General features: G+C 42.0%; 1 protein-coding gene across 12 annotated transcripts in view; it reads left to right on the forward strand.

Annotated features, from left to right (window-relative positions):
• Window positions 1-19,803, forward strand: part of ROBO2 (roundabout guidance receptor 2) — a 1,840,872-nt gene that overhangs the window by 1,304,929 nt on the left and 516,140 nt on the right. The window lies entirely within an intron of this gene.

The raw sequence follows: 19,803 nt of genomic DNA on the forward strand, positions 1-19,803 counted from the left end.
TCACAAAAACAAGGATAACTTTATCATCTCAGAATGATTAAAAAGCTCAGGTAAATAGTATCATTCTTCCTGGAGCACCACAGCTCTACTCTTCCTCAATGACCTGTTCTGTCAATTTTACTAGTTGTTTCTAGTGAAAACATACAGTCCCCAAACTCAAAAAAAGGAACTGGAAGCAGGACACAAGGTCACGTACTCCACTTGGAAATTTCCTCCTTCCTTTGACTGTCTTAACCATGTTTCAGAGTTACATCTGCTCCTACTTTAACCATGACCATTGTTAACTGGTATTCCCACTGTTAACAGGATATGGAACTGCATTGCTGACCTTACTTATGATGAAAGCTGACTGCAGTCCAGAAGGCATCTACATCACATTAAATATTGTTGAAGTCATTACAGATACAGTTCTTAATCATAGTTAAAGCAGTTGGAGGAAGGTCAGGTGACACTGTACATAATGGGAAGAGAAATAAAGAATCTTCTCTCATCCTACTAATCTCTCAACCATATTTGGACACTGGGGATGCTTAATCTTAAGCATGCTTATAGGGTTGCCTTTTCTGGGTTGAAAAATTCCTGGAGACTTGGGATGGAGTGTGGAAAGGACAGGAACTAGGGAGGGATTTTGATGGGTTATACTGCCATACAGTTCACCCTCCAATGCTGCCATTTTCTCCAGGAGATCTGTTTTCTGTAGTCTGAAGTTCAGTTGTAATTCTAGGAGGATGACAGTCATATATGCTTCCTGTACTAGAAATTACCCCCTTTTAAATTTCTTCAGAGGTATCTGGCCTGTACTGTTAAATGAGGTTTTGATTTTGACCAGAATATTTGTATCTCTGAATTTTTATTTAGCAGCGGTGGGAGTTATAGTGTGTGTATGCTTTCTAATGTCCTTTTATGAGGTAGTGTGGAGGAAATATAATTCATATGTGCATTTGTATTGTTTACAATAAATTTCCTTGTGGTAACACAAAGGATTATTTCCTATAATATTGTAACAGAAAACTTCCATGGAACAGTGTTAAAATGGCTACTGTTGTATTATTTTACCTGTTTAGACCATTGGGAAATAAAGTAGCTGTCTTTGTATTTGATATATGCAGGCAGGCAGAGGAAAAGGAAGTCCACTGAACACATTCAGAAGTGGCATAGTTACTCAGTGGTGTTTTCATGAAAATCTGACACTGCTACAGCAGAGAGAATCACTAGGGAGTGAACAGCTGGATGCTTTATAGGGTTTTATGTTGTACATAAGGAGGCCATGTTTTCTATTGTCAGAGTGTAAAGGAAATGAAAGCTCTGGGCATCATTAAAGTCTTGAAAGTGTGTGATGTGTCAGTTTTGTTCCCTCAACACCTGGATTGAAAGCTCATTTTGAGGTCACTTAGAAAACAAAAGCAGGCTGTCTTGTGCACTTTTGTTAATATGTATTAAGTTCTTAGTAGCTTTCCATTAAGTGTGTTCTCAGAAACATTGTCCCAGATGTTATTTCCCCTTGTGTGTGTGCATTTGGGCAGTTTAATGCCAGGGATTTTCCCTGCAACAGTGTGCTGTAAATAGAATGATTTAGAAACAGGATAATTACTATTTACACCCTCAGATTTACCAAGTTTATATGTATTTCTCAAACACATTTTGTTTTTGTTTTTTATCTGACATTTCCAGGCAATGGAACCTAAGGTAACACACCATTTTGTGAATGTTGGTAGTTCAGTTGTATTCACAATTTCATGAACATTGTAGTTCAGTTGTAGTCAGTTTTCAAGGGCATAAAAAATATCTGGATTTTGATCCTATTTGAGATCAATTAGTTTGAAATGATGTTTTAGGAATGCAAAAAGGTAGCCATGTTAGTCTAGGATTGCCAAATCCAACAAAGGAAATATCTGGGGACTTTGGAGGTGGAGCCAGGAGCAGGATATGACATCACTTTTGTTATATCATATCCTGTGATGTCACTTCCAGGTCAAAGGTCAATGATGTCACTTCTGAGCACCACTTCTTCTGATGGTGTCACTTTCAGCACACTGCACCCAAACTCCTTTCCTTTCTGTGATGTCACTTCCTCTTTCCAAATTTAAATTGATCTCCTTACATTGCTCTCTGCTGCTCAAACCTTTGTTGAGTAACAGATCTCCAGCCACCACCTGGAGGTTGCCAATTTATATCCTACCTTTCATGGGAACCCAAAGCTGCTTCCATCAAAGGTTGAGAGTATTCCAACGTTACCCAGCAAGCTTTCTTGGCAGGGTGGGGATTCAAACCCAGATCTCCCAGACTGTAGTCCAGCACTCTAGGTTAGATGTTACCTTTTTAAGCTAGGATCCCCAAGTAATTTCCTTCTTTGCTTTCCAAATAGTTAGCAAAACTGATTTACTGTTTCTCCCCCCCCCCCTCCAAATGGTTGTGGAATATCTTTGCTGGCCACTGGAGAAGGTAGGGTTGCCAAGTCCAATTCAAGAAATATCTGGGAACTTTGGGGGTGGAGCCAGGAGACTTTGGGGTTGGAGCCAGGAGCAAGGGTGTGACAAGCATAATTGAATTCCAAAGGGAGTTCTGGCCACCACATTTAAAGGGACCGCACACCTTTTTAAATGCCTTCCTCCCATAGGAAATAATGAAGGATAGGGGCACCTTCTTTCTTCATAGAATTTGACCCCTTGGTCCAATCTTTTTGAAACTTGGGAATATCTTTGTAGGAGAGGCACTGGATGCTATGCAGCAAATTTGGTGCCTCTATCTCAAAAAACAGCCCCCCCCCCAGAGCCCCAGATACCCGCGGATCACTTCATTATTTCCCGTGGGAATAAGTCTCCATAGCGAATAATAGAGTCCCCAGTAGCCATTTCCCTCCCCTCCTCCCACTTTCTGATGGCCCTGAAGTGGGGGGGGGGCCTCCAAACCGGGGGATCCGCTGCCCCCCCCCCCCCCGGGGATGGGCAATTGTAGGAGAAGGGTGAGCTGGGAGGTGAACATGGGCTGGCACAGCCTCCCCCCACCTCCAACACACACACACACACAGACATATGTGTGCTGCTGGGTCAAATGCAATACTGAGGAAGCAGAGAGAAAAAAGCAGGCACAGTCTCTGCCAACACAGAGAAACACTCAGGGAAGGTGAGGAGGGGGGAAGCCTCCTTGATCTTAAAGGTGCTGCTGGGGCAAACACAATGCTGAGGAGAGTGAGAAAGGACAGCATTTATAGCCCCCTTCACCTCCAGCACACACTCACTCTCTCACTCATAGATGAAGAGAAAAAAACTTTGTTGATCTTAAAGGTGCTCCTGCTGGGTCAAACGTGATGAGGAGGAGGACAGACCCAGCCTCCCTTCCCCCACCTCCAACATACTCTCTCTCAGTCTCTTACACACACACACACACACACACACACATACACACAGAGAGAGAGGAAAGGGAGGGAATGTTGTTGGTCATTAAGTGCTGTTGGGTCAAACGTGATACTGAGGAAACATGAAAAGAAAGCAAGCACAGCCTCCACCTCCAACATAGAGAAACACTCAGGGAAGAGGGGGGGGGGGAGTCTCATTGATCTTAAAGATGCTGCTGGGACAAACACAATGCCGACAGAATTTATAGCTCCCCTTCACCTCCAGCACACACTCACTCACAGATGGAGAGGAAAAAAAACCTTTGTTGATCTGCTGGATTGAATGTGATGTTGAGGAGGACAGACACAGCCTCCCTTACCCCACTTCCAATGAAATCTCTCTCTCTGTGTCTCAGTCTCTCTATCACACAAACACACACACGGAAGGCAATTTTTTTTTTAACCAAAAGGTGCTCCTGAGTCAAACACAATGCCAAGAACAGGGGAAAGGAGGGCACCCACAGCTTCCCCTGCCCCCCTCGATCTCTGAAGCCCACACAACCTCTGCCTGCCTGCATATATCAAATACAACCAGACCCTGCAGCAGACACACACCTCTCCCTCCCCCAGGACTTCTCTGAAGGCTGAAGCGTAGCCTGGGGAATAGGAGTGAAAATCCAACCATGCACTTGAAATCTTACCTTCTCCAAAGATCCCGCTGGTGGCAAGGGGCTTGAGAACTTCTCCCCCCCATGGTGGAGCCCACTCCTCAGAGTCAGGAAGTGCACTGGCTGGGGCGGTGCCCTTGGGGATCCTATAGGGAACCAACTAACTCTGTAAACATGTGACTCCCTGGAGGTCTCCCTGGCACCATAGAGACTAATCATAGAGCGGCACAAAAATGACTACCATTTTGTCCCCCCCCTTCTGGATTTTTGACCAGCGGGGGAGGGGCTTGAAAACCGGGGGATCCCCTGCCCCCAGCGGGGAATTGGGAAGCCTATGTTAGTGTGTTGTAATAAAATACAACACAAGTCCAGCAACACTATAAACACAAACAATGTTTGTTTCAATGAGTGTTCATATTGAAACACACCTTTTCAGTTTTTAAGATACCACTAAACTTTGTTTTAATTTGCTTTAGGATTACTACCTGCCTTAAGAAGGAAATTCAGAAAAGGTGAAGAAGAGTTTTAAGTGGGTTCTTGTTAATAAAATGAAAGCTATTAAAGGAAACTGAAGTTAGCAATTGTGCTTTTGTTTTGAAGAGTGATTGTTGTTTATGTATGTCTTTATTTTAAACATGTGTATTCCACCTTTCTGTATTATCAGATTTGGTATGGCTTTTTCTTTAACTGTGATCAAAGCCTGAACTGGCCATTAGAAGGCTGACCATGGTTTTCCAAATGTAATTCTGTGGTTTCGCTGTAATTTGTTATTCTTAATTTTTAAAAAAAAAAAAAATAATAAAATCAGATTTTAAGGAAATAAGCAGTACACACTAGAAATTTTGAAAACATAAAGGAACCTTTAGATATATAAAGCAAATTTTGAAAACAAATTAATGCCTATGCTTTCCTCTGACACCTTGAAATGCCAGAAGCTGCTTTGGATAAAAATAGAACTTCTTTTAAAAAGCTACATCTATTATTGGTTGCATGTGGTAACTTTTTTCTTTTATTCCATAAACTAAAATCAAAACTTTGGATGTATAAAAGCTTGTTGTGCTATTTAGCTTTATTAGTGGTGCATACTTGCATGCAAAATATTTCCCACTTGCTTTTGTGAAAAGTAGAAAATGGGTGACATAGAATAGTGTGTATACGTAATGCATAGCTGGAGATAGGGAACACTGTATTTTAGACACAGTAATAAACTGGTTTAGGCTAATAAGTAATAACTGAGATCTTGGCACCTTTCTTAAATGAGCAATAAAAAAATACATTTGCCATGAGAAATTAATGGTGTTATGGAGATGTTGGGAATGATATTCTATGTCTTACTGAGGGCTTATGAGAGCAATGAAGGAATCCAGCCTTTGTGAACAGGAGATCGTAATTTTCTCCAGTTCTTTGGAACACACTATGCTTAGCAACAAAAGTCTGCAATAAAATCTGAGGTTGAAATATTACATCTAGCTTCCAGAACTTTATTCCATTTATACTCACATAGCAATGTAGCGCTCAGCTTAACCGCTTCAGGAAATAAAAGGCACTGACATTTGCATGTTGCCATGATCTGTTCCTTGTCCGTATGTGGAAGAGAGTAACTGAAAATAGTTTCAGGAAAATTTTTAAAATTGTTAGAATCGGAAAGTCCACACTGTTCAGGAGAATCAACTAAAAGTATCCAATTATATCACAAATTTTGGTAAGACACAAGTATAATTTCATAAGGGGAAAGAAAGCCATACTTTGTTGTTTCAGAGAATCTGTCTTTGCAAATATGTAGTAGATTGTGTGTAGGGTTCCAGGAAAACCTGGAAGTGATGCATGGTAGCTCTAGGTATTGCTAGAAACTCTATGGTAGATGTACCTTACATTATGGGTTTTCACCTTTAAAAAAAACCATTATCCTGCCACAGTGAGACACCTGGCAGCCTTACCTTTATGTGAGAGTTGCTTTACTTATACAAAACGGGGGGGGGGGGGGCTTAAACCAAGTTTGCATTGCTTTCAGTAAGCTAAGCATTATAAACTTTAATGATGATGAACATGTCTGGTAACCCATCAGAGAAAAGAACAGATGTAAGGAGAATGGCAGTGGGAAAGTAGCAATGATAAAATTATTAAGACTCCCTCCCATGACTTCTCATTCAAAATTAAGACAAACAGAAAGTGCTTTTCTCTAGGCCTAGCAGGCTTTTATAAACATGTGTAATGTTTTGATCAACTTTCAGCCAAGTTTATGCTTGCAGAGTGGTACAATATGTGGAACTCTTGCTTCTGTAAAGTGAAAACTCTGTTGTGTGTACAGATCTGTAGGTTAGGGTTGTATGGTTTGGGTAATAATCGTGAGTTAATCACAGAGTCCAGGCTTATATCAGTAACATTAGAAGTAAAATTATTTTTTGTTTCTGCATTCCTTGGATAATATATGGTATCTAAATAATGAGTAAAAACCTAACATTTCATTTCCCTAAAAGTATAGTTAAACTAAAACTTGCTGCAATCATTTTCTTGGAAAAATGTTTTCATCATAGAAGACAATATACAGTACCCAGAAAACAGTTGCAACAATGCTAATTTATATTAATTACATATATGACTAGATATAGCATCTTACAAGTTACATTAGATTTTTTTCTATTCCCATAATATTTATCATTTTGAACAACTACTGTAACCTTTGTAGAAGTTTGTGTTTTGGTTACAGAATTTCTCATAATTGGATCAGCAGTTTGTCATATAATAAACAGAGTGAATATTTAATGTTTCTGTGAATATCAGCATTAGAAGAGCAATTGCAAACAAGTATAAAGAGCATCATGTCAAGTGTCCTTCTGACGGAGCTACCCCCTGGAGAAAGGGGCTGTCTCAGAAACACATAATTTGATTGTGTGTGCTACAAAAATTATAGCAGCATCTCACTGCAGGAAAAAAAAAATTAACAGCAAGGGAGGAGGGAAGGTCATGTAACCCGTCCAGAGGCTGGCTTTGCCCCATTCACTTCTGGCAAAGTTTCAGCTAGAGATTTTTTTAAATAAGACTTGAAAAGGGAAATGACACAAAAACACACTTGCATGTGTGCTACAGAATCATTTTTTGTGTTATGAATTGTGCTTATGCATCAGATAGTATATAATCTATGTATGCATTCTATAAGGGATGGAGATAATGCACGTGCATGTATGGTGCTGTATTTACCAAATCTCAATAAGTAGACAGTAAAACTTATAATTTACCCAAGAAGAATGCAAGGTAAAGACAACTTTTAAAAAAAGTTTTGCCTACCATTAACTAACACGATATTAAACAAGAAGTCTATAGACTCCATATGGATATTTATTCATGCATAAATATGTCTGAAAGCCATTGTGAGAAAGGGTTAAGTAGCCTCTCTGGTTTTTTTCCTACTAAAAAGGCTCCTTTACTATTAAAATTGTTGTCCTTTAGAAAAGATTGCCTTTGGGACTCTATCACATGTATTCACAAGTGATATATAGTTCCCCCACAGCATATCCTGTTTCCTTAAAAAAAAAACCAAAACAACCTATGGAGACATAGGCTATACTGAAAGATTAAATATATCTGGTCAAAGTATGCATTATCTTTAATAATTGATAAATATGCATGAAAATGACAGTGTACAGTTATCTGGGAAATCATTTTAAAGCACAATTGTGGAAAGCTGAGAACATTAGGATGTATAAAGATATGTACATCGATCTATAGACTGTATTTTTAATTTATATATATTTGTTGGGTGTAATATAATCCCACTAAAAAGATGGGGAGAGATAGCTGCGTGTCTAAAAAACTTCAGAAATTCTGCATGTCAGAGTCAAAGGAGTTTATTGAAATATTGCTCAATTTCAACTTGCTTTTCAGCTCCCCCCTCCCAATTGTGTCATTTGTGTTTCCAAAATATAAGAGGTCTTCCTAGTCAGAACAATTCCTTTCAGTTACGTCAGCTATATATCAAAGCCCACAGTATATGTCAGTGCCATCATATGCAGAGGTCTCCCTGTAAGTTCATTGATTTCTAAGATTGCCTGGTCCCTCAGACCTGTAGGGGTGAACTTACCAGGATTGTTTTGCCCCAAAACCAGAGCATCACCCCCCAATATCCTCAATGTGCCTACATCACTTACGGCTTATATAAGCATGTCACATTTATTTCCAGATGATTGCCTGTTTGTTTTGGGGGGGGGGAGTAATTGGGGGGTGGAGAGAAGTGCCCCAAACTAGGGGGCCCCACCCACACCAGGGGGGTCTGGCATGCCTAGCTGATTTCAGTGACCTTGGAATAGAGTTCATTGACACAACCATGTTTTAAGACTTTTTGTTGTATGTGAGCCATTAGGAAGTCATTTAAAATTCAGAAAATATAAATAGCTAATATACATTGAACATCTTAAAAGGGAATATTGGATTTTGCTTTAAAAAAAATAGAGATTGAGCCATGTGTACATGTTTTGCATATAGAAGGACTTAGATTCAATCACTTCTGATTCAGACCCTAGGAAATCACATCCAGTCAGATTAAACATTCCAAACTAGATATAGCAGCAATAATTTCATATGTTCATAAGTATTTGTTCCAGACTTGAATGTCTCCTAACTGCATTCTGTGTATGGTCCCTTGGCCAGATTTATTTCCGTTATTTAAAGCATTTTATTCTGCCTTTCGTGTGTGTGTATGCACATGAGAGACACAATTAATAGAGCCACAAAACAGAGAGCTAAGAACAGGTAAGATAAATTTCTCTACAAGTTGAAGGAAGTCCTAGGTTTGTAGAAAACAATTAACAATGAATTATAACTTCCCAAAATAACAGAAACAGTGCCTCTGGCACCACTGTACTCTTGGTATGCATTTTGGGGATTGGTTTGCAATCACAACAATTATGATTAGCCTTTTCAAAGTGGCAACCAGGGCTTTTTTTTGGTAGAAAAAGCCCACAGGAACTCATTTGCATATTAAGCCATACCCCTTGACACCAAACCAGCCAGAAATGCATTCCTGTGCATTTCTGCTAAAAAAAAATGCCCTGGTGACAATGGGTTGCTAGCTAAAAGTAGTCATTTCATGTGTCAATGAGGAGCTGAGCATTTTGAGAAGCCAGCCTAAATTGTGACTTCTTGTGAATAAGTCATCTACTTTGAATGGATGGTGATTGGATCACTGGTTTTTGTCCCGTTACCACATCTCTATATGAGAGATTATACTTTAGACTGTGGACTTTGTGAAACTTATGTGCGTTGAATTTTTTTCTCCATTTAGAATTAATTTTACCCCACCAGTGCAAGGAATCAATTCCTTCGAGTCAAGAACTATTGTACCTTATGATATCATTGAGTTGTAAAAGTTTGCCTTTTGTAATTGTATGCTTGAGGAAACAAAACAAATACACTTTTGATAATTTATAAGCATTACTTATTGGTTTAGTAATCACAGCCATGAGCTTTTCAAATTCTAGGTTCATTGTCACACCTTTCCCCTTAGGTTCTATTTCTAGCATTATCCCATGACCATCAAAAACTCACTAGACCCCACCTGGTATTGCCATCTTTGTAAAAGAAAAAAAGAAAAAAAAAGGGTGCTAGGAAAGGTATTGGTAGATGCCACAGTGGAGACCCCTGGTCTAAGGCATGACATGCTACAATTTTTTAAAAAATGGATTACAAAGACAGATGACAGTCTAGTACAAACAAGGTGATACATACAATAAACATTGTAATAGACTTATTCCTATTTCTCCCTCCTGAGCTGTTGCATTATTTATATCTTTAGCATATTTAGCTTTTCTCCTGGGAGGGATTCAAAGTGGCTAACAATACATAGACAAAAAGGGAAGACAAAATTAAACAAACAAGAATGGGAGGGGAGATTTCCAATTTCAAGCAAGCCTTTTCTCTCCACTGGCTGATCTACCCAGATCTAGACTTGACCCTTTGATCTTGCCCTTCAGCCCATGATAAGGGCTTTCCACCTCTGGGCACCCTCAGGCCTTATAACTGTGTGCAACGATAACTAATTCAGAAAAATGTTATTTAGCTGCTGCTTGTTAACTTGCATAATAATTTACTCCTGTAAAATGTTAATACACTTGTCAAGGTCAAAGAACAAATTTCCCGAAAAATGTAACAAGCAATGTGTTCCTTCAAACTTTTTAAGTATTCTTTTTCTTCTGAAATATGAGAGTTGCAAGCAGAGAGTTACAAACAAAACTATAAAAGAAGCCATTTCCACAGAAATGCTAGATACACTGCTACAAGATCCACTACTAGTTTTCAGGTAGCAAATGAAATTATTTTGCAAAACTATGGGACACAATCTGGGCTCCATTCATATGTGTGTTAGATGGGGGGTTATAGATTATCTTTCTCCATACACAGGGAATCAGTGCCAGATTTCAGATGGAGCAGGGGAGGAATCTGTTTCTTAAGTACATTATCACAGCTCATCAATTTGTGGCCTTTTACAACCACAGTAAATTGACTATAAATCAAGAAGAAACCTTAATATGCCACTAGGAGCTGAAAATTTCTCCCTGGAATACTGCATATCCTTAAAAGTAACTTTTGGCTAGGGAAGACATTTAATATATATATATATATATATATATATATATATATATATATATATATATATATATATATATATATATAATTTTTGCTCTCTTTTCTGAACTGTGGGTGTTGGGAATTCTTTGATTTCAACCATGATAGTCTTATAGGCACATCTTGTACATATAATATGGTAGTCCCATATAATACAGAAGGGTCATTGTGGTTGAAATGCTTGCTCATTCCCAAGATGGTGATATCAATATGGCAACAAATAATATTTATTTATTTAGTTATGGGATATATATATCCCACCCATCCCACCAAGGCAGGCTCAGGGTGGATAACAGCATAAAACAAATGTCAGTCCATAAAAGCGTTAAAAACAACAGACCAATAAATCACAAATTCACAATGTTAGCTGACAAGATGGCTATAATCTATGAATCTGCTCCAGGCATGTTGTTCCAAACAATGAGTAGTCAAAGGCAGGTCTGACCAATATCCATCTGATATAAGGCATACAGCAGGAGAGGCAAAATGGAGTCAGATGTCCAAAATTCAATGAAAGGCCTGGCGGAAGAGCTTTGTTTTACAGGCCTTGCAGAACTGCAATAGATCCCACAGGGCCCTGATTTCCATGGGGAGTTCATTCCATCAAGTAGCCTTTTTGGCTCTGGTCCTAGTAGAAACTAGGCAGACATCTTTTGGGCCCGGAACCACTAGTCCACATTGATCGGCTGATCTTGGAGCCCTTTGAGGGACATATGGGGAGAGGCGGTCCCATGGGTATGTTGGTCCCTGGCTGTTCAGGGCCTTGAAGGTCAAAACCAGGACCTTGAACCTGATTTGGAACTCCACCAGCAGCCAGTGCAGTCTGCAGAGAAATGGCTGGATATAAGCCTGTAAAGGCATCATTGCCAGCAGGCCTGCTGCTGTGTTCTGCATCAGCTGTAACTTCCAAGTCAGATGCAAGGGCAGGCCCATGTAGAGTGAGTTACAATAGTCTAATCTGGAAGCGACTGTTGCGTGGATCACTGTGGCCAATTTGTGGGAAGAAAGGTTGGAACCTAGGTGCTGAGCCTGCTGAAGGTGGAAAAGGGCAGACTTGGCAGCCAAAGGTAGAAAAAGGCAGACTTGGGCCTCCATAGATGAGGTGACATCCAGTGTCACACCTAGGCTCTGGACCCTGGAAGCAGACATCAAAGATACCCCATCCAAGGCTGGAAACTGGAGCCCCTCCTCCCCCCAAGTCCCTGTGACTCAGGAACAGGATCTCTGTCTTTGATGGATTCAATTTCAGCTGACTCTGCCACAACCAACCAGCTACAGCCTCCAGTGCCGGACCATGGTATCTGGGGCCAAGTCTGGCTGGCTGTCCATTAATTAATACAGCTGGATGTTGTCTGCATATTGATGGCACCCAAGCCCAAACTCCCAGATCAGCTATGAGAGAGGGTGCATATAGGTATTAAGTAGCATTGGGGAGAGGATTGCTCCCTGAGGGACCTCACAACTCAATGGGGATCTTGGGGAGACCATATCCCCCAGTGCCACTCTCTGTCCCTGACCTTGGAGAAAAGAGGAAAAACCACTTCAAGGCAGTCCCCTGAATTCGCACATCAGCGAGGCAGTAGGTCAAAAGATTGCAAATGACAGTATCAAATGCTGTTGTAAGATCCAAAAGTAACAACAGTGCTGACCCACCTTGGTCCAGCTGTCTTTGGAGGTCATCTGTAAGGGTAACATAAGCCATCTCAGTCCCATGACCAGATAGGAAACCTGGCTGGAAGGGTTCTAGGATAGAGGCATCCTCCAGGAAAATCTGCGGCTCTTTGGCCACCACTCTCTTATCCAGGTATGTCCAATAGATAGATCACGATCTACCAGTAGATCGTGGAGGGGTCAGAGGTAGATCACCAGCCGCACTTGGTGTCATGGTTTGCTGGACAGGTGTTTGGGTTTTTTTGATGATTGTTTGGTGTGGTGGTACTGATTATTGGTGCCAGTATGATGAATTCTTATTTTTACTTTTAGAACTGCATGTGTGGTTTTGGCATCATCCAGAGGTCTTCAGTTCCTGTTGATCTTTAATACTTTGAGACAGTGACAGCTTTGGACCAGATTCAGCTAGTGTTAACTTAGCACCCCAGCCACCCCAGTATAATGAAGATGAGTGTTCCAAAGAAGAGCAAAACCTACCACTTTCGTGATGAATGCGAAATGGACTACTTCTTCATCATGGTGAAAGACAAGTGTTGTTGTCTACTTTGTAATGCAGCTGTATCGTTGCCCAAAAAGGGTAATCTGGAATGTCATTATAAGGCTCTGCATAGCAATAAATTTGATGCTGATTTTCCACCCAAAAGTGAAATTCGTAAACTGAAGCTCAAAGAACTTAAATCTAAATTGGCTGCACAGCAGCAGTTGATAGCAAAGCCAAGGTCACATTCGGTCAATGCAACCATGGCATCCTTCAAGGCAAGCTACCTGATCGCAAAGAAATGCAAACCTTTCAATGAGGGAGAATTTGTAAAAGATTGTTTTCTTGAAGCAGCAGACAATCTTTTTGAAGGATTTAGGAATAAGAAAAAGATCATAGCTGCTGTTCAAGATGTACAATTGTCAAGAAACACCATCATGCGGTGAATAGAAAAGATGTGTGGAGACACAACTGAACAATTGTTGGAGAATGTTTCAGTTTGTGTTGCTTTCTCACTCGAACTGGATGAATCTACAGACATAAGAGACATAGCCCAGTTACTAGTCTTTATCCGGATGGTTTTTGAAGACTTCAGTGTTAAAGAAGAAGTACTTGGAATGATTTCTTTAAAAGGGATAACTATTCAGCTCTTTCCATTCTTTTGTGACAAAGTGTAATCTTCCATTGCATAAACTTGTTTCCATCACTACTGATGGAACAAGAGCAATGACAGGTGAGGTTAACTGTTTCATAGGCCTCTGTAGACAGCATGACGACTTTCCAGATTTCCTTTCGTACCACTGTATCATTCACCAGCAAGTTTTGGCAAGCAAGAGACTCAATACAAAGACTCTCATGGACAGCACTTGCAAAATTGTAAATTCAGTTCATGGAAGATTACTTCAAAGACAGCTTTTCAATCTTACTCTTGATGAAGGGGCAGCGGAAATCATTTTGCACATAGATGTACAGTGGCTAAGTAGGCACAAATTTCTGCAAAGATTTCGTGATTTGCTGAATGAAATAAGAAGGTTTTTGAAGGAGAGGGGAGATAACAAAGCACAGTTGGAAGATGAGGAGTGGTTATGTGATCTGGCATTTCTCACTGAACTAAGTGATATGAACATTGAACTTCAAGGTAAAAACAAATGCATTGGCGAGATGATGAGTACAGTTTTATCCTACAAGAGCAAATTTGAGCTAATGATGACTGGCCTTGCAAACAACACTTTTGATCATTTTCCTAATACACAGGACCATCTGGGAAAACATCCAAATTTTGTTTTTCAGAACGAGACATATGTGAGAGAAATCTATTCTGTTATCCAGGAATTCTAAAAAAGATTCTGTGACTTCCAAAGAATTGAAAAAGTTGTGGAGTACTTGTCATACCCATTTAAAGCAGATATGGACATTAAGGAAACTGTAGCTGCTATCAATAAAAATTACTCATTGAACAGGGCATCTCTTGAAAACGAAATAGTAACCCTTAAAAATGACATTTTTCTCAAGACTCATGCTGAGCAAGAATCGTTTTGGAAGCTAGTGCCTAGAGACAAATTTCCCAACTTGAGAAGATGCAGTGAAGCTGTACACATCTGTTTCGGTTCAACTTATCTGTGTGAATCTGCATTTTCCCATCTGAAAATGACGAAGAGTACACAGCGTTCCAACATGATAGATGAACATGACAGATGAACATCTCCAGGATTCCCTGAGACTGGCGCTCACGCAATATTCACCCAACTTAGGGGAGGGACGGTGGCTCAGTGGTAGAGCATCTGCTTGGGAAGCAGAAGGTCCTGTCACGGCTGGGGCTGGGTCAGGCAAAGTCCAAGTGCAGGCCAAGGTCTGTAGCCGGTAGGCAAGAGGGTCCGAGGCACCAAATCCGAATCACCGTCCAGGTAACGCAAAGTCAAAGCCGGAGTGGATGCTAGAACATCAGGTAGATGACTAGTTGCTTCCACAAAGCCTCCTCCCAAAGCCCACAGCTATATAGCCCTCTGCTGGCTGTTGCCCATTTGGGCTAATTGCTGGCTCTGGGAGGCAGCCAGGATCCTGTTACAACTCAAGCATCCTTGCTCTTAGGAGGGCCAGAATCCTCTCAAAACTCAGGACTCAGGGAGCGTCTTGCTTGTGAGCGTGCCGCCCTCCTCCGATCCCTGAGGTCCTGACGGAGGCGGTCACGCACACGAGCCACCCAAGAGGGCGAGGCAGGGGGGCTGGGATCTTCTTCAGCAGGAGGCAGGGGTACTGGTGCAGGTGGCAGGGGTACAGTTTCCTCGGCAGACTCGTCTTCCTCTGCAGGGTCCCCAGCACCCATGACAGGTCCCAGGTTCAATCCCTGGCATCTCCAAAAAAGGGTCCAGGCAAATAGGTGTGAAAAACCTCAGCTTGAGACCCTGGAGAGACGCTGCCAGTCTGAGAAGACTATACTGACTTTGATGGACCAAAGGTCTGATTCAGTATAAGGCAGCTTCATATGTTCATATGTTCAAAAAGCTGGTGGATGAAATGCAGGCTCAGACGTCTCACTAATTAGCAAGAGCGAAGTTTTAAGACTGCGCAAAATCAGCCTGGATCAATACTTGACCTACATTTAACACAAATTACCCAATAAAAGTTAAAGAAAGTTATCAAGACAGTTAAAGAAAGTTATAACAATAAAAATTTAAGGAAAACTGTTCGCAGTTGTTTCTGGATCTTTGTCTCTTTGTCTCTTATTTTGCTTACCAGTAAATGATAGAAGGTGCATTGTAAATGGGGGGAAGGGGGCGATGGAACCCAACTTTGGTGGGTTAAAATCTAATTCGAAACTAATTTGAAACTTAATTTTCATGTGGTAGATCACCAGCACTTTTGTCTGGAAAAAATAGATCACGACCTGTTAGAAGTTGGACATGCCTGCTCTTAACTATCTTACCCAGTAACAGAAGATACGACACTGGGTGTTAATTGTATGACTATTTCAGGATGCTAACATAGGATGCTCTTTTTGAGTAGAGCTAAACATATATAAACATATATTCATCAGAGGGGCTCAGTGGTAGAGAACATATGTTGTATGCAAGAGATTCCTGGCTTAGTCTTCAGCAAATTCAGTATAAGGATTTCCAGTAGCAGGACTTCTGCGTGGAAAGCCAATGTATAGTTAGACAGTGTATGGTTGTCAGGTTAGGCCACCAAAAGGGAGAACAAAAGTCTCCGAATCTAGATTAATCTACTCCTTATGCCTTTACATATTTTTTTTTCTCATCTGTAATAATCATTCTCATCTCTTGCTTCAGCCTAGCCTAGCTGCATGGCAAACATAGCAGCAGTGAAGGAAGGGAAAGAGAATATCTTGGAGAAAGGGAAGGAAAGGAGTTGAGTCAGGACCCAGAAGAAAACTCATTGTACAATTACTGCTTATCTCAGTGCTCTCTATCACTTTAAAAAGATTTCAGTGACCCTGTATCTTTTTTAAAAAGACGTCATTTGAATGATGGAAAAGATGGTGCCCAGTGAGGCTGGTAGGGTGTAGAACTGTCCAGAAAATGGTGGGCGGAGGAGAAGCAAAGTAACTCTGATTGTGTTTGTATCTTTCCCCTTGCAATACCTCATCAGTTTCTTGCCAAATAATGTCTAAACAAATTATAGAATAGTCTCTTACCTTGATTCAGCAGGCTTGGCTGTGGTTAAACTTACTTCTCTTAAGGGGAAAAAAAAGTGTGGCCTTCACCCTTCTATGCAACCACCTTTATGCGCACTGAGCCTCCTGAACACTAGGTAACACCACTCAGTAAGGCTTCTCTCTTATTTTTATATTTAATTTCTTTTCTTCACATAGTATTAATAAACTGTTAATAAAAAGTTGCTTACTACAATTCTGTGCATGCTTACTTGAGAACAAAACCTACAAGACTTACTTTGATTCCAAATAAACCTACTTCCAAGTAAATGACCATACAACTAGTTTGATATCAAAAACAGACCAGGAGAGAGTGGACATTTATTAAAAATCCTAAACAGAGTTATTCCAGTTTAAGCTCATTAATATCCATGGATTTATATTGAAGTAACTTTGCAATTGCCCCCCCCCCCCAGTCGGAAGAAAGAGACAAACAAAGTATATGGGTATTGAACACAACATGGCATGGGGCAACCTAAATAGCCGGACAGGCCAAGGGTAACCCCTGACACTTCCATGTCCGACAGGGCGAGCCACCCCGCCCCTGATAGTAGCCGATTAATTCCGGCTAATGTCAGGCCGGCAAAGGCCAGGTATACCCTCAACCAGCCAGGCGCCGTACTCCATAGCAGCCTGCCAGAGAAGGGAACCCTATAGTGGGCATCCGAGCAATGAGCAGTCCAGCACATTTGCCGTTCATTCCCTGAAATCGGGAATAAACCAAGGGTGCTCACCGGTTACCTAACTAGCCAATAAAAATCCTGCCACCACAATGCCAAGCCTCCGCTTAGGCAATTGGGCCCACCGGCTGGCCTAAAGCCAACCAAAGCCCCAGCCGCAGTTCATGCAAAAATGCTCTGTTACCCTTCATGGACAGATGCACACCGCCTGCCGATACAGGTCCGCCACCTCAACCCTTATTGCAGGGTGTGGCAAATACATGCCCAGGCCCGGAGCCAGCGCCTTCTTAATCACCCTGTTGGCCTTGTGCCTGGCTCTTTCGATCCCAGCTGGATCCCATGCGGCCCTCCAAACCCTGCGAGGAAGAATGGCGGACCATATAATCAGCACCTCGGGCCACCTGCTCCATATCACCCACAGGTCCTCGATGGCCTGCAATGAAACGGCCTTCCCTTTCAACAAACCAAGGTCATTGCCACCGAGGTGGATGACTAAAATATGCAGTGGAGGACCGTTCCTCCCTTGGAATAAGAGTGGCAGAAGCCCGGCCCACCGAAGGCCCCACCGGCCCTGCCACTCGACCACGGCCCACTCGCTGAGCCCCAACTGGGATCCAATTGGCGAACGTCAAGCCTGGTGGGCCACCCAAAACACCATGCTGTGGCCAGTGATCAAAATTCTGCGTCGTTCATGCCGCACCACAGCACCTATTAAACAGAAAACACCAATTGAACGTAACAGGTCAAACAATCGCCCTCATCAGTCCCCTCAGGCATCCAATGGGTGAACATAACTCTTATACACTGTGGCCTCCACCGGCCCACCCGCTGAATAATTGGACCCGGATACCCCATAGCAGCAGCTGTAGAGGTCGCTCCAATCCGAAAAGAATGGGTACCGAATCTCACACCTCCCAGCCTCAGCTTCTCCAAGGTCCTAAAGGTGATCAACTAAAACTGAAACGTGGTCAACGGTGACTTGTCAACATGACAGAAAAGGGGGCCCGACTCATCACCCCACACAGCCACATACTGTTTCAATGGAAACACCGGGCAAATGCCCTGCTCATGGCACCGGTCCAATGTAAACACAATACCCTTCTGTTTTTGATCAGTCTTGGACCTATGCACCCTAATGGATACCCAGTCGCCCACAAATTTTACATCCTCTGACTGAAGAGCTCGACCAAAGGTATCATTGCGCGATCTAAGCACTAGCTCGCTAACTCTGAACGCCCCCAAAAAGGCCGTTAAGGCCGCAGCATGGAACAGTAAAGCCTCATACTTAGACTTACAAACCACCTTCCAAATTGCATGCAAGCCCCTTAAAACAGAAGGAGAAACGGGGCGCCTGGTGTCTGGCCGGGGGCCTTGTTCACGAGCCCAACCCTCTAACATCTTGCACAGCTGGAAGTCACCCGTAGTATCTGTAAAACCTTTAATCTTACTGTCGAATGACAACGCTGCCAACTTTACCCTTATGGATTTAACACCCAGCCCCTTACCTTTTAATTGAACGCAGAACTGCATGAGGTGCTGAGCTAGAATAATAATAATAATAATAACAACAACAACAACATTTTATTTATACCCCGCCCTCCTTGCCAAGGCAGGCTCAGGGCGGCTTACAGGTATGGCAAAGCCATTGAACAATAAAACAGTTATACAATTCAATAAAATTACAATTTACCATTAAATTTTACATAATCTAAAACAATCTAAAAACAGTCTAAAATAATCTCTACACACTGTTATCTCAGTTATTAGTATTAGTGATGGCGTGATGTTTATTTCAAGCTCCATCTTGAAAGGCTAGCCGGAAGAGGGTGGTTTTACACGCCCTACGGAATTGGCTAAGGTCCCGTAGGGCCCGCGCCTCTTCTGGCAGCTGGTTCCATCATTGAGGTGCTTTTATAGAGAAGGCCTGTTCTCTAGTTATTTTTAGTTTGGCCTCCTTTGGCTCAGGGCCACAACGAGCCCAACCCTACCTGATCCCTAAAAATTTGAAACTGCTTGATGGCCCGGGTGTAAGCCCTCCTGGTACTGGGTGCCAGGGCTAACTGCATTGCCCGGTCGGCCTCAACTCTCCAAGCCGCCACATCTATGATGGCATCTGTGCCGGCCGTTGGTCGGCCTCCGGTGCAAACTGGTGAAACCGCTCCATCTGCCGGTGAGACAGAGCGTCCGCCACTCCATTGCAAACACCTGGGACATGTTTAGCAAGAAATAAAATATTCAAACACATACAGTGTAACATAAAAGCCCTCACCAGGCCCATAATGACAACAGATTTAGAAGTAAGAATGTTGATCACGTGAACCACAGCCATGTTGTCACACCAAAAGTGCACAACATGATTGGCCAATTCTTCCCCCCATAGGTGAATCGCAACCACTATTGGAAAGAACTCCAAAAATGTAAGGTTACGGCAAAGTTTCCTTCCCAACCACAGAAGTACACCCCAAAACCTACAGAATCGGCAGCATCAGAAGTAATCTGAAGATCGGCCTCAATCATCATATCCTCACGCCAAAACGAAATGCCGTTCAATGAGGACAAAAACTGCTCCCAGACCTGCAAATCTTGACGCATGCCCCGGCTGATCCTAATCCGGTGATGGGGCAAACGTAACTCGCCCATGGCGTCACAGAGTCGCCGTAAAAATGCCCTGCCTGGAGCCACAA

This window comes from Heteronotia binoei, chromosome 3 (genome assembly GCF_032191835.1).
Source record: "Heteronotia binoei isolate CCM8104 ecotype False Entrance Well chromosome 3, APGP_CSIRO_Hbin_v1, whole genome shotgun sequence".
NCBI classification, from domain to species: domain Eukaryota; kingdom Metazoa; phylum Chordata; class Lepidosauria; order Squamata; family Gekkonidae; genus Heteronotia; species Heteronotia binoei.